This window comes from Euprymna scolopes, chromosome 21, assembly GCF_053919585.1.
Source record: "Euprymna scolopes isolate OS-2025 chromosome 21, ASM5391958v1, whole genome shotgun sequence".
NCBI lineage: Eukaryota > Metazoa > Mollusca > Cephalopoda > Sepiida > Sepiolidae > Euprymna > Euprymna scolopes.
The window spans coordinates 31,144,854-31,171,424 of record NC_136502.1 but is presented as its reverse complement, the minus strand read 5'-3'; the positions used below and the strand labels follow the sequence as shown (position 1 = coordinate 31,171,424).

The 26,571-nt window shown below is 31.7% G+C and overlaps 1 protein-coding gene across 5 annotated transcripts in view; it reads left to right on the top strand.

The window, feature by feature from the left end:
* Nucleotides 1-26,571, top strand: part of LOC145242090 (endothelin-converting enzyme homolog) — a 955,595-nt gene that overhangs the window by 193,113 nt on the left and 735,911 nt on the right. The window contains exon 1 of one of the 5 annotated variants that reach the window (XM_080105003.1): nucleotides 5,859-6,723. The exons of the other annotated variants lie outside the window; for them this stretch is intronic. The gene's annotated coding sequence lies outside the window, so the exon portion shown is untranslated. Of the gene's footprint in view, nucleotides 1-5,858; nucleotides 6,724-26,571 lie in introns of those variants that run through there. 5 annotated transcript variants of the gene reach the window in all.

Below are 26,571 nucleotides of genomic sequence, written 5' to 3'. Positions count from 1 at the left end.
CAGTTAAAACAATAACATCAGTTAAAACAGTAACATCAGTTAAAACAGTAACGTCAGTTAAAACAGTAACATCAGTTAAAACAGTAACATCAGTTAAAACAGTAACATCAGTTAAAACAGTAGCATCAGTTAAAACAATAACATCAGTTAAAACAGTAACATCAGTTAAAACAGTAACGTCAGTTAAAATAGTAACATCGGTTTGGTGTGTTTTAGGTCAGGAATATAGTATCTTCAGACAGCCTGATTTCATAGCACCAGATTCCCTAACAAGTATTACCCCTCCGAGCCAAAGTGGACCTGAGAGTAATCTTCTATAATATAAATCTTACCTGTCTGTCTGTTTGTCTGTCTGTATGTATGTTTGTATGTCTGCCTAAAACTTTCGAAGGATTTTCATGAGATCGGTATCGTTTTGAAGGACGACCCTTCGGACGACAAATAGCAAAAATTTAGCTAAAAACATTAATTCCTTCACCCTCAACTGGACACTTTTCTACAGGGAGGGGTCGCTTTTTTCGCCGATACTTTTGAAAGTCATCTCCTCTTTTCGATTGACTAGCCTTAATTTTAACCTTCGGCACTTCCGGTTTGGCGATGGACGCAACGGCAAACACGTCACGTTTCTTTTGTTTGTTTGTTTCTTTTTGTTTTTGTTTTGTTTGTTTGTTTGTTTGTTTTTTTCACGTTCTTTTCTTCCTTCACGGTACGGGCCCGAACCTACCTGCCTACTACCACTTTTTTTCTCAACACATCTCCAAACACCCGGGCATCGCCGGGCACTCAGGCTAGTGATAACTAAGGGGCAACTGCACATTCGCCACGGCCGTTAAATGGGACCTCACTATTGGATGTGTTTTAAAGTCATGCCGAGGACATATTACACCTGATAAATATTGTACGATTGGAACTGGGAATAACGAGTTATAGTCGAGCTGTTATTTTGAAAACAAGTAGATGCTGTAGAAGTATAAATGCCGTAGTTTTGAGACTACGCGATGAATGACTGTGTTTTGATGGTAATTCGTTCTTAGCTTATAGGAGAGGAGCATATAGTTGCAGTATAGAACAGTGTGCGACGATATATTTTTGATTATATAATGTTGAAGTAATGCCTGATTTGTGTGGTGGATGTCATTGCAGAATATGTAATCGATAATTCTGAGTTCAAATCAAACCACATCCATTGTTGTCACACACGCTGTAATATTGTTAACAAGATATGAACCCTTACTTTCTCCCCAGCTTTCGGTAACAAAAAAAAAGAAAGAAAATCGTGCTCAATTAATGAACTGTGTACATTAGTTGTTGTGTCCTGATATTAAATTGCCCGGATAGGGTTGATTTTCTATAAAACTTACAGCAAATTGAATTATCCTATATTGCGTGATAATTACTCATCCGGAAATCAACTGTTATTTTTTATCACTATTTACAAAAATATACATTTTGACTCTGAATGCTGTATGGTACAATACAATTCATTATTTTTCAAGATACTGAGATTTGGATGTTGACAGTTTTGTATGCAAAACAGGTGCCCTACGATGAGGGTATTTCTCCGACCACTAATGAACTCCAGTAATGTATAACCGATCTCATAAGTTACTCTTTTATTCTGTTGTACAGCATATCAACCCTTTGTGTGTTATCTAATGCCGACGTACAATGTATTTTATAACGATTAATGGTATACATTTAATTGTGCACAAGTTTTTATAGAGCTAGATGAAACTTTAGTTTTCATACACGGTTGAACCGTATTAAAGGTTAAATTACCACCCTAGATCTGATAGTATTTAAGCTTAACATGGGCAATTTTAGAGTCAGTGATTATATCCATTAGGCTGATAAGACACCCCCGTCTAAATTAAATAAACAAAAAAAATTTTTAGTCATAATTTTCAGATGATTTTCGTCTTTTTATTTGTTGTTACTTGAATCACAACATTTGCTTTGCTTTTTTTCTCTTCAGCTTTCTTCAGGTGGTTCTTGTCCAACTCGGGAGTCTTCATGAAAATTTTAAATATCATATTCCAAAATTCATGTAAATTGAACAACTAGTTTTATTTTTATAAAGAAAATCATCTTTCAGCGATTAATGGGAATTCGTAAGCTTTACAATATAAATCAAGTAATTATGAAGTATTACTGAGCTATCTACCGTGTTTATTTTAGATTCTTTTAGAGCTTCGGTGGTAGACCCATTTCTTTCTCTCATTTTTTTTTTTTTTTTTCAGCTAATTTTTCCTAGTTGACCAAAACGACTAAGACATTGGTTAAAGCATACAAATTTGATTAGGTTCTGAGTTCAATCTTAAGCAAAGTTAGTAAGACAGTATGATAAATGAAATGTCGCAATACCTGCGAAATGGAATCCAAATTCTTTAGTCTCAAGTCTCTAATAAAGGTACTGTGTTCGGACTCCAGCTATGCTTTGGGACATAGTTGCTGATTCTGTTTTGAATGTTACTTTTTTACTGCCTTCGTTCAGGATTGAACTCAGCACCTTTGAGTAACTGTAAACTTTGATACAACGTCTAGGACCACTCGGCCATATGTCCCAGAGCCTAGCTGAAGTCCGAACACGGTACCCCCGTAATAATAATAAAGGGTTGGGTTCGAGACTCCTAACAAACGGTTCCTAGGTTCGACACAAAACACCTGATGAAGGCCGGAGGGCAAAACGGCCGAAACGTTGTGACTATAACAACCAAGATGAAGAAATCAGTCCGACAATCTCAATCAATGAAAACACCTCATCTCAAAAATACAGACAATTACTTTCTCTAATAAAGGGTTGAATTCAAAATCCTAGAGAGGGTTTGACACAAGACAAATGAAGAAAGCTGCAAGTCCAAAAGGTCGAAGCACTGTGAAAACAGAAAACCGTAAAGGCGGAAATAATGCCAAGAATTGAAAATAAAAATGAAAATTACTCATCCCAAATATACACTGATAATAAGACGAGCAAGAAAAAAAAACCTGTTGCGCGATATTTTTTTATGGCAATCACTCCAGACAAGGCATGAAGCCATCTGACGTAAGAAGTTCAACAAAGAAGAAAAATATTACTTAAAAATTAAAAACTAACCGGTGATAGGTGTTAGACGGAGAAATTCCAACCCATTAAATAACAGTTCTTTCCCTCTTTGTCGGAAACATCACTCATGGAATGTGAGGACTTGGGGCAAAAGAAGAGAAGCTAGTGTTATGAGATTGACGAAAGTAGATCCAACGTCCACTTTCTACTCAACTAAGGAGTATCGGGACACAATACTCTATACTCCCACTATATGCACCTCTCCACCCCCCCAAAAAAAAAATAAAAACGAAATAATACCAAAACACACACAAAAAACAAAAAAAAAATTAAATAAAATAACACCAAAACACACACACAAAAAAAAACGAAATAATACCAAAACTGTTATTTTATTTTATTTTTACTCCCGTTCATCCTCAACAAGGCACATCGCCACTTGGATGTAAGGGGCTACAGTTTGAGACCATGCCTAGGAAATATTTAAAAGATGTTGGTTTACATTACATTTAAACTTCTGTATAGTCAGTGAAGCAGGTAACAAGGGGGGGGGGAAGAACCCATTAGAGTAGAAAGCCTTCTGGCATTTGGGGACCTCACCAGTGAAGAGATGAGATTTTGCTGCTAAACGGGTTTGTCGGAGATATGTACGTCGAGGGGGGGGGGACAAGTGCAACGAATTATAGTAGTTATGGAGTCTAAAACTACACCGTTTTACACTTCTACCTTATAGGTAAAAAAAGAATATAACTTTCTTAGAAGAATTCAAATCTACATATAAGCAAAATAGCTACTTGTGTTTAATTAATCATATGCAATGTATAATTTACTATACATATACTGTGCTACAATATTAAATGGCTGATATACCGTAAAATTGGCAAGACATGCTTTTAAGTGTTTTTCGACATAAGGGGTGATATGCCGTAAAATAACACAAGCAAGTATTCTATTATATTTTGGCAAAAAGTCAATAAAAGATTACGACACATAAAAGCAAAACAATACTTTAATTGTGCTCTTGTCCAGAATTCCACCTGTATTAAAAAAAAAGAAAGAAAAATCTGGATGATGTACATACCCGACACGAAACGAAAATATCATATTCCAAAAATTATGTAAATTGATCAACTAGCTTTATTTTTATAAAGAAAATCATCTTTCAGCGATTAATGGGAATTCGTAAGCTTTACAATAGAAATCGAATAAGTATGAAGTATTACTGGGCTACCTACCTTGTTGCTTTTAGATGTTTTTTGTTTTTTTTGTATTTTTCAAAATGGCGTGCAAGACAGTTATTTCTTGGATTCTTATAAAATTTAAAAATAAAACTACTTGATCAATTTTTGTGACTTTTGGAATATGATATTTTCGTTTCGTCACGGGTATGCACAGTGTACTGATTTTTCTTTTATTTTCGTTTTTTAATATAGAGGGAATTCAGGACAAGGACTTTTTATTGTGTTTTCGTATTAAATGAATGCGTGTGGTATGCCAAAAAAAAAACTCCCAAGATAAGCCTTTCATGATATTTTGGTATTAACAAAACTAAAAGGCTTGATAAAATAGACGAAATATATAGAAAGTTAAATGTAAAGTAAACAAATATCGTGCTACATAGCTCTTACCCTGGTTGCCTTACCTAAAAAAATCAGCTTAAGCTACAGTGAAAATATGACTTGTTATCGATGAACAAAAGTAAAGAAATATTTTACAAAAAAAAATGCTCTTTTTTTTTTGTTTATTTATTTTTAAACTCCCTTTATCCCAAACAAGGCATATCGCCATTTGGACGTAAGGGGCTACTACTTGGGACCATGCCTAAGAATAATTTGCAAGATGTTGGTTTACATTACATTGGAACTTCTGCTATCAGTACAGTTAGGGAAGCAAGTAGCAGACAGGGAATTCCAAATTCAAACTGTTCAAGGGAAGTAGTTATTAGACGAGAAAGCTTCCTGGCATTTAGGGACTTAAACCGTGAAGGAGTGTGATTTTAATTGTTGTTTGTAATTAATATAAACACAGTTGATATGGCGTAAAAAAAGAGGTTGTACACATCATCAGAGCAGATTTGGATATTCTGCTTGGTAGACTTAATATACTCATCATCTATGCGTTCAAAACGAAAGACTAATAAGCTCAAAATTCCAATACCTAAAAAGGGCTGATTTGTCGCACAACAGATGGAGCAAACATTATTGCACGATGCGACATTCGTGCACTTTACGCTCCTAACACAAGCGTAGCTATTGCTCACACATAAAGCAAAAATCCATGGTAGATAATTCTACGCTAATTTTCATCCGTTATTCCGTGTTCGAATCCTATAACATCTATTGTATGTGCGAAATCTGTTGAAAAAGGTATTGACGCACAGTATTTTTAGTGGGGACTAAATAACGAGAGAAAAAAATCGCTATGCTGTAAAACAAACAAGACACTTTTATTGTTTCGTAAAAAGAAATGGTTGATACGCCGTAAAACATTGTGTTCGGCATTAAATAATGTAATCTAGTTTAGTTTGCCGTAAAATGAACAAGCCATGATCTTTACTCTAACGATGACATTCAATACCCAGTAAAAAAAAAAAAGAAACGACTAATAAGATGTTTAAACCTACGTTATCTAAAAAAAGGGTTGCTATTCCGTAAAACAAAAAGAATAAATCCCATTGCATGATGTCCCACAAGCGTATGCTCTATAGTCCCACCATAAGGCCCCTATCAACATACGTGGCTATTGTTCACGCGGGAGGCCCACAAACCACGGTAGATACATCCACACTGTCTGTACAGCATCTACTAGTTATATTTTAAAATAATAGCGAGACTACTTCTACTCTTGGCTGCCGAAAACAAAATTATTGACAATGCTGGGAAAAAGGAAGAACTTTTTAGCGCTGCTATAACGGCTTCTACACTTCTATTGCAGTGTTACATCGCTTCCTGTTGCTGCTGCCAGTGCTCGAACTGCTGCTCAGTCTTCGCGATCGTACCTGAGACTCGAGCTTTCACAGTGGACACAATTACGGCGCTGAACAATTCGGGATTTGTCGCGGTGGATGTCGACGGGGACGACGCTACGGACGATGACGTCGCGCTGGATGTGGCGGGGCTCAGTCGGGGAGGGCGTGGATTAACCAACGTCGTCGTCGACGACGTAGCCCGCACCGTCCCCAACGCGAGCTACGCTAACGCTGCCGGCGCCTCCGCCGTCGTCGTCGCCACCACAGCCGCCGCTGCCTCCCCCTCCTCCACAAACGTTGACGGACGTGCCCACGACGCCGGTTGCTGCGCCGCCGCCGACAACGACGATGTTGTTCGCACCGGGGGAAACCAGCTCGACCGACAACACCGATACCAACATGAACACCAACACCATCATCACCGACAACAAGACGGATTCCTTGGATTAACGAACTCCGGCCGCGATCTATGTCAGTTCTACCCGAGCCGCCATAATCAACACCAAATTACGCACCAGGAGGTCCGACATCATCACCATCAGCAGCAGCATCACCACCCGTACCACCAGCACGAGGATGATGCTGATGAGGGCGATGTGGAGCATTATGATAATAATGACGAAGACGACGACGAGGAGGAGGATGAGGATGGCGGCGGTGGTGGACGCCTTGGAAGATCGTCTTCAGCATCAGCAAACAACCATTGCCGGAGGTTAGTAAATAAAAATATATAAATAATATATTTTTTAATATCTACCTATACATACATCTTCCTGGCTTGTAATACAACACACATCGATATTATCGCATTATCGATAATATTTGAGATCGGCAGTCACTCAAAACAATTATTATTATTAATAATATAAGGTTCTGATCTGTATGGAACGTTATTGAAATAAACATCGGAAATTCTAATTTTAGTGCCATACACACACACACACACACACACATATATATATATATATATATATATATATATATATATATATATATATATATATATATACACCTGTATGTATGTGTGTTTGTGCGTAATAAATTACCTGTAAGGAGTTATTAAAGACTTGAGCATGCCGATATAAATTAAATAACCCATATATATATATATATATATATATATATATATATATATATATATATTATTATTATTATTATTATTATAATAATAATAATAATAATAATAATAATAATAATAATAATAATAATAATAATAAAAGTCTAAATGTGCTTGTCATCGTCTCATATTTTAACGTCGCGACATCATTTCTGGCAAACTTTTCAAACTTAACAGCTACGGCTAGGACGCTATAATGTTCGGTTTCGATTCTAGCTGATGGCGCTCAAGTCATATTTTTTTTTATTTATCTTTGGAAATCACTAATATATATTGGGTACAATATAATAATCAACGGAGTATTGATTCTATAATAAAGAATACAAAATTGTATTAATTAAAATGTATTTAAGCGTATCGTACCACCGGTTGACGCCGTGGAGAGACTATTATGTATTGGGCACAATATAATAATCAATAGAGAATTGGTTCTTTAATAATAAATAGAAATCTGCATGAATTAAAATATCATATTTAAGCGTAACTTATGACCGGGCAACGCCGGACGACTTCCTAGTATATATATATATATATATATATATATATATATATATATATAATGGGTGGGTGGGTGCACGTTGTTCGACTAGAGTCTCGGTATTTTGCGATCTCCTCATAGCCTATTCATTATTTAAAAAATGCGTTACATAATGACTTCGTTCTGAAGAGGTCACAAAGACCGAAACCTCGTATTGTTAATGTAAACAAATCAGCCACATATAGATCAGTTCTGCTAAGAACTAATTCACTATTGGCTCGGGAATATACCAAATTTATGACAGTAAATAAGTGCACCTAAGTGTCAGGTACAACACTGTGTGTGTGTGTGTGTGTGTGTGTGTGTGTGTGTGTGTGTGTGTGTGTGTGTTGAGACGATTAATCGGAATTGGGAATCAAAGAAGTCGAAACCTATCTAGGGTATCGGAATCAGTATTGGAATGAGAAAAATTTGTACCGATATTTCGATTCTATTGTATTGTTTTTATTTGTTTTGGTTTAAAACTTAGTCTTCCCATTTTTCAAAAAAAAATTTTTTTTTATTTTTGCATTAATGATGAAACGATAAATATTTATTGCTTTTAAACCACGAATAAAATTAAAATCTATAAATCAACTATCGCAATTGTATTTTTACGTTTACAAAAATATATGGACATGCCTGAATTTTTGCAGTAAGCTGACCTCCCGCCAAAAAAATAAAAATAAATAAAAATAAATTTTTAAAAAGCTATATATTTAGAAATTAAAAAAGAATCGAATCGGAAATTGTATCGGAATCGAGAAATTAGAACAGAGTCGGTAATTGTATCAATTCGGAAAAATATTGGAATTTTCTCATTTCATCTCACACACACACTATATATATATATATATATATATATATATATATATATATATATATATATATATATATATATATATATATATGATTAAGCTCAGGGAAGAGACACATAATTACATTTTAAGAAAAAAGAGTGTTAAAGTGCTCCAACTTGACAATTATTGCATGATTTTAATAGTTTGTCTTTATAAAGATTTTGCCGGAAATATTTTAAGATGATGTTTGCTTTAAAAGTACAAGATATAACAGGTATGCTCGATAGATTTAAATTGACAGCAAAGCGTAGAATCTGCTCCGATACTACACTTTATTTTTTTTTGTCTTTGCCCATTTAGGGAGAAATGCTTCTAAACTGAGGCAATTTTGGTCGTTGTTTAAACCCACACTACCTCTGTTTTGGAGAGCTGGATATTGCTCGCATTTAGGAGCTACCTTGTGCCTAAGATTCCCCACTTGTTGAAAAGAGCCACAGGTGTGAAAAATAGAGGGAGGAGGGGGATTAGAAACGGAAAGAATGATGGAAGACGTATGGGAAACGAGCAAGGACAAATAAAGAGTTTCAATATTTTTCAACGTGTAATCGGGTGAAGCAAAATAGAGGACCAGAAAAAAAAATCAGGAGGAAAAATCCATCTATAAATATAGCATACGTATATATTTGTTGTTACCTTTTTCATCCCACCTTATCAAGTTTAAGAGCTACCCAGAGATAATGGGATATATATATATATATATATATATATATATATATATATATATATATATATATATATATATATATACTAGCATGGGAGGTGTATACTGAGCAAAAAAAAAAAACGGTCAATTTTTTAAAAACTTTGACCCCTATTATGACCCCTTAAAATTTATTGCTGTGGGCTTAAATCTAGTTATTAAGTTAGATCCATGTCCAAGGAACCTATATCTAAAATTTCAAGTGTGTAAACCCAAAATTGTCGGGGGAGTTTCGTAGAGTTCTCAAAAGTCAAATCGTTGAACTTTGACCTCTTAATCGCCAAATTTCTGGATAAAAACCGATCACATCGATTTTTTCAAATCTCAGTACCCTGTATATCAAATTTCGAGTCTGTGGACTAAAAATTGACAGAGTTATTGCGTAGGGAAATGCTCACGCACACAGACAGACACTTTCACTTTCATATATATATATATATATATATATATATATATATATATATATATATATATATATATAATGTATGTACACATGTATGTACACATATACAGATACTGCTTTGGATAATATTACACATATTACGTATATGGAAAAATTGTCAACCAATAAGCAAAAATTCATGTCCCCAATTTAAATACATATATAAACGCTTCAAGAGTGTGAATTTCATTTTTAATTTTAATATATGTGTGTGTGTGTGCACTAACTAAGACGACTTTTACCAACGCATATCAGACACAAGGTATCTTGAACGGCCTCTTTATGAATTTCACTCTTGACTTGCAACAGGCCGCTTTGAGGTAAAAATAGATTTGTCTGCTACGAGGGGCCTTCAGTAAGCTTTCAGACTTTTTTTCGTCTGGGCACTTTTATTGATAGTACAAATATGAAACTCTAGTCCCTTTTGAAATAATCTCCTCCGGCTGCAATGCACTTGTTGTACGTTCCAACAACTCCGGGAAGGCTCCATAGAAGTCCTCTTGTGTGAGCGTGTCAATCATCCTCGTCATAGCCTCTTTCATCTCCTAAATTGTCTCATAACGACAGCCTCTAAAGTTTATTTTGAGCTTAGGGACTAACCAAAAGTCACGGGGAGCAAGGTCTGGACAATAGAGAGGGCGAGAGCCTGTCTTGATGCCCATCTTGGTCAAATGGTCTGTGACAAGGATATAGTTGTTTACTACGTCCTTGGGACAAACTTTGCGCAACTCTTCCTCACGAATAATCGTGTGTAGAGTTCATCAAACTGTGCACAAATTGCCTCTAAAGACACACGACGGTTATTATCCAGGAAATTCTTTATTGGGCCAATCAACTTTGGTGTTCTAACTTCCTTACTTTTCACACACGAATCATCAGCCCTTACAGACTCTCTGCCTTCCTTGAAACTCTTATGCCACTCAAAAACTGATGTAATATGGGCTAAAAGCAGTCCGAAGCAGTTCACACGTTTCTGTGGCATTTTTTTCACGTTTTAAACAGAATTTTATTATTGCCTATCGACTTTCTAAAGTGTCCTCACGTCTTGATTGCATTTTTTAACATTCACCAGCTGTGACACTCAGGCTGAGCCTGAAATCATAACAATCGGCCAGTCATCTCATAAGATGAATAGCAATAATATACTGACTTATCAAGAGTTTACAATTTTAACGGCCTGTCCAAAAATAGTCTGGAAACTTATTGAAGGCATCTTGTATGAGTTGGTAAAAGTAAGACCATAGCTAGAGTCCCAATTACTCGCTTTGTGTGCTACATACATTCATAATCATATATATATATATATATATATATATATATATATATATATATATTAGCAGGGAGATTCGACATTGTCCGGGATTGAATCATGTTCACCGAATATTTCACATCGAAATCGGTGAAATCGACAATCTTTCAATCAACTCGATTGATTAATTGTTTTACTTGAGGACTCATCGTAGTGCACCGCGAAGAAAACTCCACATGCAGTGATTTCGTGCACAAGACTTTGTAGTCTACATTGCACTGTAAAGAAGCTACTGTTGATTTTATCAATTTTTTTTTTAATATATATATATATAACGTCTTGAATTAAAGTTGTAAATGTGAAAGTCAAGTAGCATGGTTCAATTGTGCTCTAAAGAGAAACATTCATTCTGAACACGCCCCTGTCATATCAAAGAACCTACTATTCATTTTATATGTCGGGTCTTCCAGTTTGTGTGGTAATAAAACTTTTCAAATGCATGTGTGATCTTAGGCTGTACAAGATATTAACTTTGTTCCTTCTTTCATCAAACTATTTCGATTATTGATACTTATCGAAGACATTCCACTTATCGAAGACATTCCAGTATGAAACCTATTTAAGTACACTGCCAGGCACGTGAAGTACCTTCGTGTAGAATTTCATAAAAATCGGGCAAGCCGTTTTCGAGTCCAGAGGGAACATACACACACTCACACACAGTTCCTTTTATATAATAGGTATAATAGCAGAGATAGGGATATCGAGAGAGAGAGAGAGAAAGAGAGATACAGAGAGAGAGAGAGAGAAATGTGTAGGTGAATTCATGAAGGAGCCGTTTAAGATACCGAGTGTCTGATATGCGTCGGTAAAAGTCGTAATATATATATATATAGCAAGTTATAAAATGTACATGGCGATTAAGCTACACTGAATATTCCGCGTTTCATCCACTCTAGGATTCTTCAGGCTTATGCGCATAAGCCTGAAGAGTCCTAGAGTGGATGAAACGCGGAATATTCAGTGTAGCTTAATCGCCATATACATTTTATAACTTACTAACTAGCTCTACCTACGTATTGAGCACCTTTGAAGTAAATACTTAAAGTTTACGCATAAATCTATACTTTCGTATATTAATTTTATGTGAGTAAATAAAGGAGTTATATATATATATATATATATATATATATATATATATATATATATATATATATATATATACATATATATATATATAACACCGGTATACGGTGGTCCAAAGGTTTTTTTAGATTATGATGTGAATTACGATGTTTTTACGGCCCCTGGTTACTGTATTTACCCCGCCTTACGGTGTTATTTTTAATGTTATTTGATTATATACATGTGTATTATATACCGTACTGCGTTTTGTTAATAATTTTAATGTCATATCCCGGGGTTCTAATGTATATATATATATATATATTAGAACCCCGGGATATGACATTAAAATTATTAACACATATATATATATATATATATATATATATATATATATATATATATATATATATAATGCCAAAGTTGTGTTTTCGTATAAATTTGAAAATATAATATGTATGAAATATATTTATAAGCCAAATTACGACGCAATATTATGCCAAATAAACTAGTCTGTCTGTCTCTCTCTCTCTCTCTCTCTCTATATATATATATATATATATATATATATATATATATATATATATATATATATATATATATATATAGGACAGAGCTGTAAAGTAGAAATTTACAAATAGTTTTTATTATTCGGCAGAATACTCTAAAGCTGGTGTGCTAGGAAATCATTAATCCGCGGAGTATATATATATATATATATATATATATATATATAGCTTTGCGGTGTTATCAGGGGTACATTGAATTTATTTTAGTTGTTAATTTTTATTTCTTGGCACATCGTTAAAACTTCAGACAGGAAAGAAGAAATAATGTTTAATTGCCAGGAAGTCAATTCTCATATTCTTCAGTTATAAGCATGAGTTATTCCCTTTGCTGATTTTGATCATGTTTGTCGTACTTGAAAATTTTCTTTGTATATATTACCAACTACACGGATAGAACAAACGTCATTTGTTTGTTATTTATTTTATTTTCAAATATGCTCCAACAAAGTACGACGTTATTATAGTGTCAATAACGTGTTACGTCAATATCAATAACAAACGAAAATTTGTTTGTATGAATCAAAGTTTGAAATGTATTTTGAATGCATGTATTTTATTACCGTTTATTTAGTTGTGATATCATTTTTATGTCGGTATTTACTTGCCCCTCCACGAGGATAAAGTTAGAAATACAGGCGAACTTTAATGTGGAGAAAATATCAAACCCTCTCAAAAGATAGTCTCTGAATTGGGACAAAACTAAACTTGCCTCAGTTTCGAAAGATTTCTCTCTTACTGACCGAAGACAGAACAGGTAAAGTGTAGTATCACAACAGCTTCTACACTTTGCTCATAGCTACACAACCTACGAACGCTAGAATGTTTCGCTGTGACACAGCTCTTTAGTGTGGCTACAGAAGTAGATGTCTCAAGCTGGGATCGAACCCCGACTCTTGAGCTGACAGTTGGTGCTTATGTCTCGATTCGATTCGGTTTTGTAATTGTCTTCGCCGTGTTTTTTTTGTTTTTTGTTTTTTTTGAGAAATCAATCTGATTTTTATATGGCGAGTTAATATACAAAGAATTATATTAACTCGCATTAACACGGATTTGAGATATAATGAACCAATAGGTCTGAAGTACATGACAGTTTAACTGAAGATATACATAGTTTAGTTTTGATGCATTCCATTTCGTTCATTAGATCTGAATTATTTATAGTAATAAAAAAATAAATCATTTGACTGTCTCTTCGGGTCCGCTAAGGTTGGAGAGCGTGTTTCGTACATAAGAAGGTTATTTATTTATTTATTCATTTATTTGCGGACTGTTATCCTCATCTTCATAGTTATTATTTTACGACGTTTCGGCCAACTATTCTTCTGGCCTTCGTCAGGTGGCCAACCGCGACGGGATAGGAATGCTGTCTCTTAAATATATTCCCAGTAATTACTGCCTTCCATAGTTGTTGTCTTCTAACCACGTTTTGGCCAACTAATCCTTTGGCCGCCGTTGGATAGGATGGAAACCACTATCTTCAGACAATACCTAAATCGAACCGTGGCGAATCGACACCTCTATCCACTGCGCCACGGGCCCCGAATTTTGTCATCTTTGAATCGTTGAATCTCTACGGTTCCAGGTAAGCATTGTCTGAAGATCGCGGTTTCAATCCTACCCAAGCAGGCCAGAGGATTAGTAGGCCGAAAAAAATCGATAAGTTGTATTTTTCTGTTTTCAACCATTTTTTTTTATTTTGTCAAACAAAATTGAACAAAATTAACAAGAAAACTATTTTTGCGTGTTTTTTATATTTATATTTTTAACAAAGGTTAAAAATAAGGCACTGTTTAATGCGTTTATGTTATTTGGCAGTGTGTTTTTATTTTTCTAACTCATGTAAAGTAAACTTTTTTGTTATTATTTTTTTTTTCTTTTTCTGAATATTTTTCCCCTGCAGAGGGAGGGGGGTTGCGAGCAACCGTTTTTTATTATTATTTTTGTTTAATTAAATAAAGACATTCCTTGCGATTAGGTAAACTTTTCTACGGTCCTATTAGACGATGTTAAAGTGGGTTGATAAAAGACAGCGGATGTGGAAGAAACTACCAATCGGGTAGATTTCCGATATATGGTTTAAGATGGAGACAAAAGGATCATTACCAAATTTCTGTTTCCACATAATCTTGAAAAGATAACTGTCGAGAAGCTCTCGGCTAGTCCCGTTGATTTTTTCCGCCCCAAAGATCGTCTACTCCTTTGCCACGCATTAATCGGCGTCTTAACTACAGATTAAAATCAAACCCGTACGCATGACGTCATATTTGTTCAGAGCAAAGCCGAACAGGCGGTAAATAATGTTTGGTTCAGATTCTGCACAAGTACCTATTCAGCATTAAATTTATTTTAAAGAAAGCATTATTTATGGATTAATCCCATCTTGCATCTTCATACCTGGACATTAATTTGACTATCCTTTTTTGCATGTACTTCTATATAATCTTTCGAACATTACTTTCTTTCCAACTTTGAAACTTTCGGTTTTGCACTAACCAGCAATGCTATGTATAAAATATAAAAGTAACCTTTTTCCTCTGAAGAAAATATCGAATTTTGAAACTCCATGGGATAAGGAAATAATTCACTCGTATTCTGAGTTTTATAAACAATACATTTTGTAAATCATAATTTCAGGCTTAACTGCCCTTTATATATATATCGTTGACTGGGTTCAAAAACAGCCTACAGAAAAAGGACTCTGATTTATGAAAGTATGATAGGTTATGAAAAGGATGGGTTGTAATGAGATTGCTTCGAATTTGGGGGTATCAAAACCAAAGCAAAATATGATGAAAGTAAAAATAAAATAGATAAACCCCATAATTTATTATACCATGCCTGCTCACACTGAAACACTTATCACAATATTCTGTGGGTCTATATTAAAAACCTTGTTACACTTTGTGACATATTTCCATTCTATGGAGGTCAGGCGTGAACGAACACCCCATAATGTTATTATATCATATTTCTTCAAACTGAAACATAATTATCAAAGTATACTTACGCAGATAGATATGAAAAGTATTTATTAAAGTTTGTGCCTATTTCCATTCTATGGAGGCCAGGCGCGAACGCAGACCCCACAATTTTATTATACCATCCCTATTTAAGTTAAAACATACTTATAAAAGTATTATTATTTACATCTATATCAAAAACACTTGTAAACGTTTTTTTTTTTTTTAATTTTTAAAATTTTTATTTCCATACTTTGTGGACCAGGCGCGAACGCAGACCTCACAATTTTTATGAACCACTGTTCTGCTAGATCAAACATACCTATTCCTGTGTCTCGATAGAGGCATATATATGTTATATGTAATCAGTTTTTTTTTTTTAATAGTCAACCATATAGGAGCCTATTTGTGACCAGATACACACACACACACACACATACACACACTCACACACACCAGACATTCAGCTTTATATTATAGATATGTGTATTTATACATATATATATGTGTGTGTATGTGTATGTACGTGTATATGTGTGTATATATGTGTATCTAAACGGTTAAAGGTTGATCGTTGCGCGTAGAATCCTCAAAATGTTTATATAATTTTATTTATATATATGTGTATTCATATATATGTGTGTGTATGCATATATGTGTGTATGTGTATGTGTGTGTGAGTATGTATGTAAGTATGTGTGCATATATGTGTGTATGTATATATGTGTGTGTATATATGTGTATGTACGTGTATATGTGAGTATATATGTGTATGTATATGTGTATATGTGTGTATATATATGTGTATGTATATATGCGTATATATATTTTTATGTATATATACATATGTCTATATGTATATGTATGTCTAAATATATATATGTATGTATATATATATGAATATATATATATATATATATATATATATGAATTAGAAAGAGGATAATTATGCGCATTAGTTTAATATTTCTATGTTTTGCTTAGTCAACCATAACCAATCAGTATGTATGCTGAAACACAGCAGTTGGGCGTAATTGTATGTAATGTAAACTATATTTAATTTACTATTTTTATGCAATGTGAGTGAAAAGAGGGTTAAAATACTTCTGATTTTTTGTGAAACTGTAAAAAGATCTATTTATAATTTTCCAAATATCAGTTTCATTGAATCATTTAAATGCGTGTAGTTAGAATTGCATTATCAGCGTTCAACAACTCGTTAAAAACTTCAAATATTTCAGATTTGCATCAAATTTGACACATAGGAATTTTACATGAATTAAGCAATATTCCCTGAATTTAGGTTCCTAATCACACTAATATATGTTTATTCCTTAGAAGTTGGACATTTTTTCGAATTCAAAACATGTAACAGATTTAGGTCTAATTTAGAAAAAGGATTTTAGACATAAGGTTAAGTTGTATTATTTTTTTGGTTTCAGTTTTCGTAAGGATACGTAAAAGTATTGCAAATGTCATCTGTTTGACGAATTAATCCGTTCTGCGTTATTCTATTTCTAATTTACAATAATTTTAAGAAACGCAGCTTCCTCTATTATGTATGTCTGTATAATATGGTTGTATTGTATACTGGTATGTATCTCTACCTCTATCTCTCTTTCTCTCTCTCTCACTCATTCTCCCTCTTTCTCTCTCTCTCTCTCTATATATATATATATATGTGTGTGTGTGTGTGTATGTGTTTGTGTTGTTGTGCGTGTATATGTGAGTATGTATATATATATATATATATATATATATATGTGTGCATTTTTGTGCGTGTATATGTGTGTATGTATATATGTGTGTATGTATATATGTGTGTGTGTTTGTGTGCGTGTATGTATATATATGTATATATACGTGTATGTATATGTATATACATGTATGTACATATTTATGTGTATCTATATATTATGTATATATTATATGTATGTATATGTGTACAGATGTGTATGTATATGTGTATAGAAGTGTACATATATATATATGCATACGTATATAAATACATGTCTATGTATTTATACATGTACATGTATGCATTATATATATAATATATATATATATATATATAATTAGTCCTCACGCGGAAGAGAGAATGAGAATAACAAAGACTTTCGCTGGCGAGGGCTACTATTGAGCGTAACCAGTTATACAGTCCTTTGGAAATTTTCATCTCTATTTTTCTCGTTATGTACTGAATATTTTTAATGAAACCTATATGAAATATGTCCCTTGTTAAATCTTTAAGATTTTCTATTCTGAAAGAAGTTTTAAAAAATTTAATCTAAAAAAGTTATTTTAAAGTTTTTGTTAAAAAAATTCAGATTTTCTCATTATTCAGACATGTATGACAAAGAGGGAGTTGCAAAAAAGAGTTGTGGTATGAGGAGAAATACAAACTGAAACAGAAAGAATATTCAGACCTGTAATAATATAAAGGGGGTGTTGCAAAAATGAGTTGTGGTGTGAGGAGAAATATAAACTGAAATAGAGAGTTGGAGAGTTTTTACAAATACATGCAAAACCATATTCATTTTTTTATCCAAATTAATAACTTAAATAAAATATAATCTTATAAAGATAGGATACAAGTTAGAAAAGCATTTCATCCAAGGTATGAAAATTGTTAAAAAAAATGTTTTTACGATAGTCTTTAAAAACAAAGTTACAAGATTCAATTTGAAATTGGTTTATCTTCAAAGTGCACTTTTATACATTTTACAAAGTAAGGTATTAAATTTTTATAACTTACTTTGTAAAATTCATAAAAGTGCACTTTGAAGGTAAATAAATTTCAAATTGAATCGTGTACCATTATTTTTAAAGCCTATAGTAAAAACATTTTGTTTAACAATTTCATGCCTTGGATGAAATGCTTTTCTAACTTGTATACATTTGGTAAAAATGGTAATTTATAAAACCTGAAGAGAGTTCTCAATACTATTGCAGAGCAAATATCCGTTTATTTTTTATTATTACCGTTTTATCTGTTCAGTTACATATGTTCCGATTGCCGGACCATATTAAGAATCCAGCAGTCCTGTCAGACCTTACAGAAAACCGACGAGGCTGCTGGATCGTAAATATGGTCCAGCAACTGTAACTTATGTAACTGAACAGAAAAAACGGTAATAAAAAACAAAACGTACATATATATATATATATATATATATAGGGTGACCCCAAAAAAAAAAACATAGAAAGTATATCTAGAACATATGCTGTAGAACGGAGAAAAAAACGCTAAAGACCCTAGTGTTTCGATGTGATGTTTTGAATATAATAAACTAGTTATAACCAAAGTTGCATTTCATTTTGACAAAACACTAAGAACCGGGACCTAATTAGAGTTGGGTTCCGTTTATTTTGGGTCAGCCTGTATATATATATATATATATATATATATATATATATATATATATATATATATATGTATATACTTATGACGTCCATATGATCTGTTTTGTCACAATTACTACCAATATTCTACTTCGTTTTCAATCAAACATTCACAAAATGTAATATGTGTCTTCTGGTTTAACTAAAAATATATATTTTCTGTATTATGGTTATGGACTATTTGTATTGTTATTTAATTCAAATACCGGCTTGTGGTATATATATCTTCTTTACTAATATATACATATATATATATATATATATAAATATGAATATATATATATATAAATATGAATATATATATATAAATATATAAATATATATATAAATATAAATATATATATACAAATATATAAATATATATATAAATATAAATATATATATATATACATATAAATATATATACATATAAATATATACATATAAATATAAATATATACATATAAATATATACATATAAATATATATATATACATATAAATATATACATATAAATATATATATATACATATAAATATATACATATAAATATATACTTATAAATATATATATATATATATAAATATATATGTATAGCTATATATTTATGAATTATATATCTATAATATAAAGCTGAACGTGTGTGTGTGTGTGTGTGTGTGTGTGTGTGTGTGTGTGTCTGGTCACGAATAGGCTGTTATATGGTTGACTATTTAAAAAAAAACTGATTACATATAATGATAGAAGATGCATCGAGGATCAGGAATGGGTATGTTTAATCTTGCAGAATGGTGGTTCATAAAAATTGTGGGGTCTGCGTTAGCGCCTGGCTCCCAACGTATGGAAATAAACAATTTAAAAAAACGTTTACAAGTGTTTTTGATATAGATGTACATAAGAATACTTTGATAAATATGTTTCAACTTAAATAGGGATGGTATGATAAAATTGTGGGGTCTGCCTTCGTGCTTGTACTCCATGGAAATATGGCACAAACTTTAACAAAGACTTTTCCTATCTATTTGCGTAAGTATACTTGGATAGTTATGTTTCAGTTTGAAGAAATATGGTGTAATAAAATTATGGGGTGTTCGTTCGCGCCTGACCGCCATATAATGTAAATATGTCACAAAGTTTAACAGGGTTTTTTTAAAAGGTTTGAGTGTCCACAATAGCACCTTAACTTTAATCTTAATTCACGTTAGCTTTTATTTATTTTTTGAGTTGAATCATATTGTGTCAAATAAATTAAACTCGTAAATTCACGGTCTTATTAAAGTGAAAGCAAAAAAAAAACGTCGGAACTTTAGACAATTCTCGACACAAATTTTGAGTAACTCTGTTTTTTCCTTCTCCATTTGCACGTGGCATTTTTTCGAAAATAGATAAATAATAGAAATGAGAACGTTACACTTGTTATCGTGTCAAAAGAAGGAGAAAATCCTGCTCTCGTGATTACGTGTCTTTTTAAAAACATTTACATAACCTTTTTATTTTTATTTATATATCTGTTTAAGCTTTTTTTGTCAGTGTACTAGAAGAAATTCAGATGATTACAACCCTTTCTGCGTGTTCTTTACATTAAAATAGTACAACCCTGAATCGACGGCGCAATACTACACCGTTCAATACTGTAAAACTGAAACGAAGCTGTTCTGTTTGAAAAGGGCGCCATTTTCTCTTATTCATATTTATATCAATTCTTTGCTTTTAAAAACTAAAGTAATTACGTGTTTAATTTTTTAATATCGCATTTTGCTGTTTCGTATTATTTTACTAAATAAGTAAAGCTTCATTATTTTTCAAAACTGTTTTTGTTTCTTTGTTTTTCAATATTTCGTCAATATTATTTAGTAAGATTGTTCAGCAGAAAAGCCAACAAACGACTACCCGAAAAAATAAATATACAAGAAATAAATGTTACCATAGTCAATAAAAGTTTAGTTCATTTTCTTTTGTTTTGAAATAGTTTTTAATGCTCTTTACTTGAAATAATTTCAGCGAACTGAAATTAAAATGAAATTTGAGGCGATATCTACTTAAATGAATTTTTATATAAACTACAAATGCCATAATCGAATGTTCCTCAAGCACGAAATAATGGAAAACATTAAAATATATTTATAATTATTCCTTACGTTGACGGGAACCCTCTTAAATTGGTAACACAGAATGCTCAGGTGCCCCTCTTTCAAATTGAAAACGGAGCTCTCCATTTCAAAGTCGCTGTCATTTTGATTTTTTAAACCGGTACGTTAATTAAATTTTTTTTTTTTTTTACAAACTACTTAAAAATACAAACCAATGAACTTTTCTACCATAAAAGTAACTTTCATTGATTATGTTAACATTCATTTCTTGAATATTTATATTATATATATAACATTTTCCCTTTGTAAGGAAATATGATTTTATTGGTCACTCTTGGCTACAAATGAAAACAAAGTTGATATAAAAAATATATATATTCGCGAAAATTATCATTACCTTCATCATATTTTGCTTAGGGTAAAAGTTTTGAGTATCAAAATCTATCTCTTTACAACCCCCTCCTTTTCATAACCTATCATACTTTCATCAATCACAGACAATTTTCTGTGGGCTGTTTTTGAACCCAGTCAACGACGGGTACTTCTGGTAGTATAAATATATAAATATATTATCTACATATATATATATATATATATATATATTATATACATATATATAAATATATTATATATATATAAATATATAAATATATTATATATATATAAATATATAAATATATTATTTACATATACATATATAAATATATTATTTACATATACATACATATATAAATATATATATAAATATATTATATATAAATATGTAAATATATTATATATATAAATATATTATAAATATATAAATATATTATATATATATAAATATATCTAAATATATTGCATATATAAATATCTAAATATATATATATATATATATATATATATATATATATATATATATATATATATATATACGAAAGTAAACAAGTAGAGGTCAATATTGGTTATTGAAAAGTCACATATATGAAACACTGCTAGGCTATTTTTATTTAAATAAAATAAAACAACAAAAGAAAAGCAAAATTAAAAGAAGAAACAGATTCGCAGAAGCAATTATTATTTATACGTCATCTGTTATTAGGTCACCTTGACATAATTGTAACTGTTAGAACTCTTCTTTCTCTCCTGGTTTTTATTATTGAAAAATGGCTAAAAGAAATTCACTTAATTTTTATGACTTAACTATGTTTTTATAGGGTAAATATATAGATTATATATCACTATAAGTTTGTCATTAGTGTCAACAACGTAATGATATATACAAACATGACAAGACCAGAAGAACAAATTTTTATTTACTAGGAATTTATTAGTTCGAAGAGACTATTTTTCATACAAAGATTGTTAACTTCATAGATATGACGTTTCATTTTATAAAAGAATTGATATGATGCCATTATAGGCAAACACTCTGTCGAACCACACCATATAATAATGGAGATCCTCTTCTATATTTAATATAGAATTAATAATGAATCTTCGAATGCAGACATATTAAAACAACTTATAAACTATATAAAAAAACTCTAAACGATTGTAATCGCGTAAACCTCATAATAATTTCTAATGCAATCATTAATAGTATACATTAATGTGTACACAATATATTTTTTATTTAAAATAAAATTTTCTATGAAAATATAAACATTAACAACACATCAATTCTTTTAAATAGTTCAGAAGAGCTATATATATTCTTACTTTTTTACCGCTTTTTCTTCATTGGAAACAAAAACTCATTATATTCGTCAATTTTCGTGTTGTTTTTTCAAGCGATACATACGGTTAATATCGGCTCCGCCTCGGAGCTCATTTTTATATTTACTTAGAAAGTCGCCTTTTTTAATTTGGACGTATATAACATTTTTTATTTATTTATTATTTTTAAAACAGTAATCTACGTACACGCGTGTTTCGATGTCATTAGCGTAGTTCAACTGTATCTAGGGATCGAACCTCAGTCCATGTTTACCACAGTATATATATAACTCAAATGACCTTGTAACGAGTGTTGTAACCTAACATCCCGTTTATGGCTTCCGGTTGCGCATGCGTACATAAACATAAAACCATAACAGCGTAAACAAATAAACACAAATCGCTACTTTTGCAGAATTTGACCTGTGCACTGAAATATTAACATTATTATTTAGAAATTATTATTTAATATGGGAAGGGTGTTTTCCAACTATTGTGTATTACAAGTATACTGTCGCAATTTTCTTACAAATAAATCAACTTTGACCCGTTGACAACGTATTGTTTTACTGTGTACGTTTTTCAATTGTTTTATTTTTTTCGCGTTTAAATTATCTAAATAGTTGTTAATACTTTCTGCAATTTTTACATCGTTCATTTCCGTATTACGTTTAAGTTATTTGAACGCAATTTTCTTACAAATAAATCTACTTTAACCTTTGACAACCATCAGAGCATTTTACAACGTATTGTTTTACTGTGTACGTTTTCAGCGTCCCAATTGGTTTTTTCGCGTTTAAATTAAACGATATATCAAAATTTGAATCGTGCAGATTTACCTATAAGTATGGCAAACCACTTATAATTCAATGGCTGTAAGTTTTTGTTTCCAAAATAAACAATTATAAGCAGAACGACTCATAGAAAGCTATGTATATTCTTTTTTCCATTTTTAATATACTTTCATAGAAATGTTTATGCTACGTCACAAAAACTATTTTCTTTACGTCACAAGTGTCACGCTCATACATTGATTCCATAGCTAATATAACATACCGACTCAACGGGTCACGGGTGGTCTAGTATATATATATATATATATATATATATATATATATACTGCAAAGGAGTCGTCAATAACCAAGGCCCGGTAGCCACTCGAGGATAGGGTGTACAATAATCAAGGGGAAGATGTCGTAGTAATCGTTAGTAATGGAAGTTTGTAAATTGGATTACATCAAGAATTTGTTTACGTTGGACTTGAAGACGACCATATTGTAGCCAGTTGGAAAGCAGGAAAGCGGAACAGAGTTCCACAGGTATGCAGTTCTAAGAAAGAAGCTTTGTTTATGGAATCTACGTTTAGGTTTAGGCACAGATAAGGAGTGAGAGAAATTATTGATAGTGGTATCAGCAAGTGTTTTCGTGAAAGTCAAGACAGGGGGACTATAGACTGGAGCTCAGACGACCACTTGCCATGAAAATAATGATAAAGCGGATTCAGGCTCGCAACATCTCTTCTCCTGGAAAGAATATATATATATATATATATATATATATATATATATATATATATATATATATATATATATATAATTCACTGCATGTGTGTTTTTATTTTCACTTCAGCACTGCTATGATATACACAAAAAAGTCACCTCCACCTGGGTATAATTTTCTTTCAATCAGTCAATTCATTTAATATCAAAAATATTTTTATAAGTCATAACGTCTCATCATATACCATGAACAAAATATATAATCATGTTGCATCTGTATAAATAAGTTTTAAATAAAAATTATTTTTCATTAATACACTAACCATATTCATTTTTGCAATCTTTATTTTCATATTTGTATGGGAGTAATATTTTTTAATTCTTTATCCTTATTCCCCCCCCTCCAACGTGCTATGTTTAATAGTACAACTTTAGTTATGATAGGCCAACTAGTCTTAATACACCAATGTCACGTCTGTTATAGGTCAAGCATTACGTTTAATCTCTCGCGGTGATCGCACTTAACCATTTTTCAGGATGTGTATGCACTATATATTAGACATCATTTTAATGTTGTACACAGAATTTAAATTGGGAGAGATTACGTTATATGATTTCATATTAATCGCGCGAGGCATCGATTATATATATATACATACATATATATATATATATATATATATATATATATATATATATATATATGGTGCCCACAAAGTCTGGCTACATAATGTACAGGATGCTTCCACAAAGTCTAGATAAATAATGTAGCCAGACTTTGTGGACACCCTGTATATATATTTGTATAAATATGTGCATGTGTACGTGTGTATATATATATATATATATATATATATATATATATATATATATATATATATGTATATATATATTTTATATAAAATTGTATGGCATTAAAAGTATGTGTATATATATATATATGTGTATATATATACATATATATATATATATATATATATTTGCAGGGAAGGCACTATTTAAATGCCATATAAATGTGTGTGTGTGTGTGTGTGTGTGTGCGTGTGTGTGTGTAGCAAGACGACAACTTTTGAAGATAATAAATACACATGATTGTGACTTGTGTATGTTTTCTTTATACTTTATTAATATTACATTGGGAAAATATAATTCCGCCTATACAAAAGTTGAATGAAACACATCTGTGTCTGCATGTTAGAGTGTTTGTGTTTTTGAAGTATAGAAAATTTTGGTAAGTCACGGCCTCGATTTGGTTTGAAATGATTTTTATTAAAAAAAAACAAAAGAACTAAACAACTTACGGTACGAAGCTACATAAGCATACTATTATCCTATGTGTATTGACTTATCTAAAGTTAATTGTCTCTCTATTATTTCCCTTTATTCATCTATCAATCTATTTCTCTAAATCAGGAGTTTCCAAACTACGGCACGCGGCTCAGATACGGCTCGCCAAAGTTTTTAATTCGATCATTGTAATACTTATGGAAAACGTAAAAATATTTAGAAACATTTTAAAAATGGAAATGTGTAAAAAAAATAGTGTGATGGTGTGTCTTTTTGTTCAGAAATTTATTAAAAGAAATTTATTCAACGAATGAGTTTTTTTTTTTTTTTTTTTGGAGAACCAGTTTCATTAAAAAGCAATGCTAATAAACAAAACTGTAAAACCTGACGGTCATTTTATTTTTATTTTGGCATGCGTAGCTCTAAAAAAAAACAATGGACAATGTGCCCCCCTCCACCGTTCGAAAACTTCGGAAACCTCTGCTCTATATCTAGTTATATACGATCTGGCTCTCTTATATATATTTATATAAACAAGTGGCTACACTTGACCGAAACACGTTTTGAAATAATCTGTATATATTATAAAAGTGACCTTGTCCGTCTGCCTTAGGAACGGTCTATGCTAAACTACTTTGTCAATTTTTAGTTAACAGACTTGAAAATTGATATATATATAGAGGATTCAGACGTGTGGATCAAATTCGATTTGATTTATAACTGGAAAAATATTTGCTAAGTGGTCAATTTTTTTTAATGGAATTAAACAGGCATATATCGCAAATATACACCCATACGTGATTTGTTTAAGTTTTGATATACATGTGTTCTTAGCTCATATGATAGCGAATACCACTGGAATGCTACATGCTGGGTACAATATAGTAATCAATAGAGAATGATAAATACGAAATCTGCATAATGTAAAATATCATATTTAAGCGTATTTTACGACCAGGTAACGCCGGGTGGTATGCTAGTATCTGTGTTATTTGAAAAAAACAACAGTATGTATAGTAAACAGCTATATTTATTATTGAGCACTTTCATATAAATACAGTAAAGA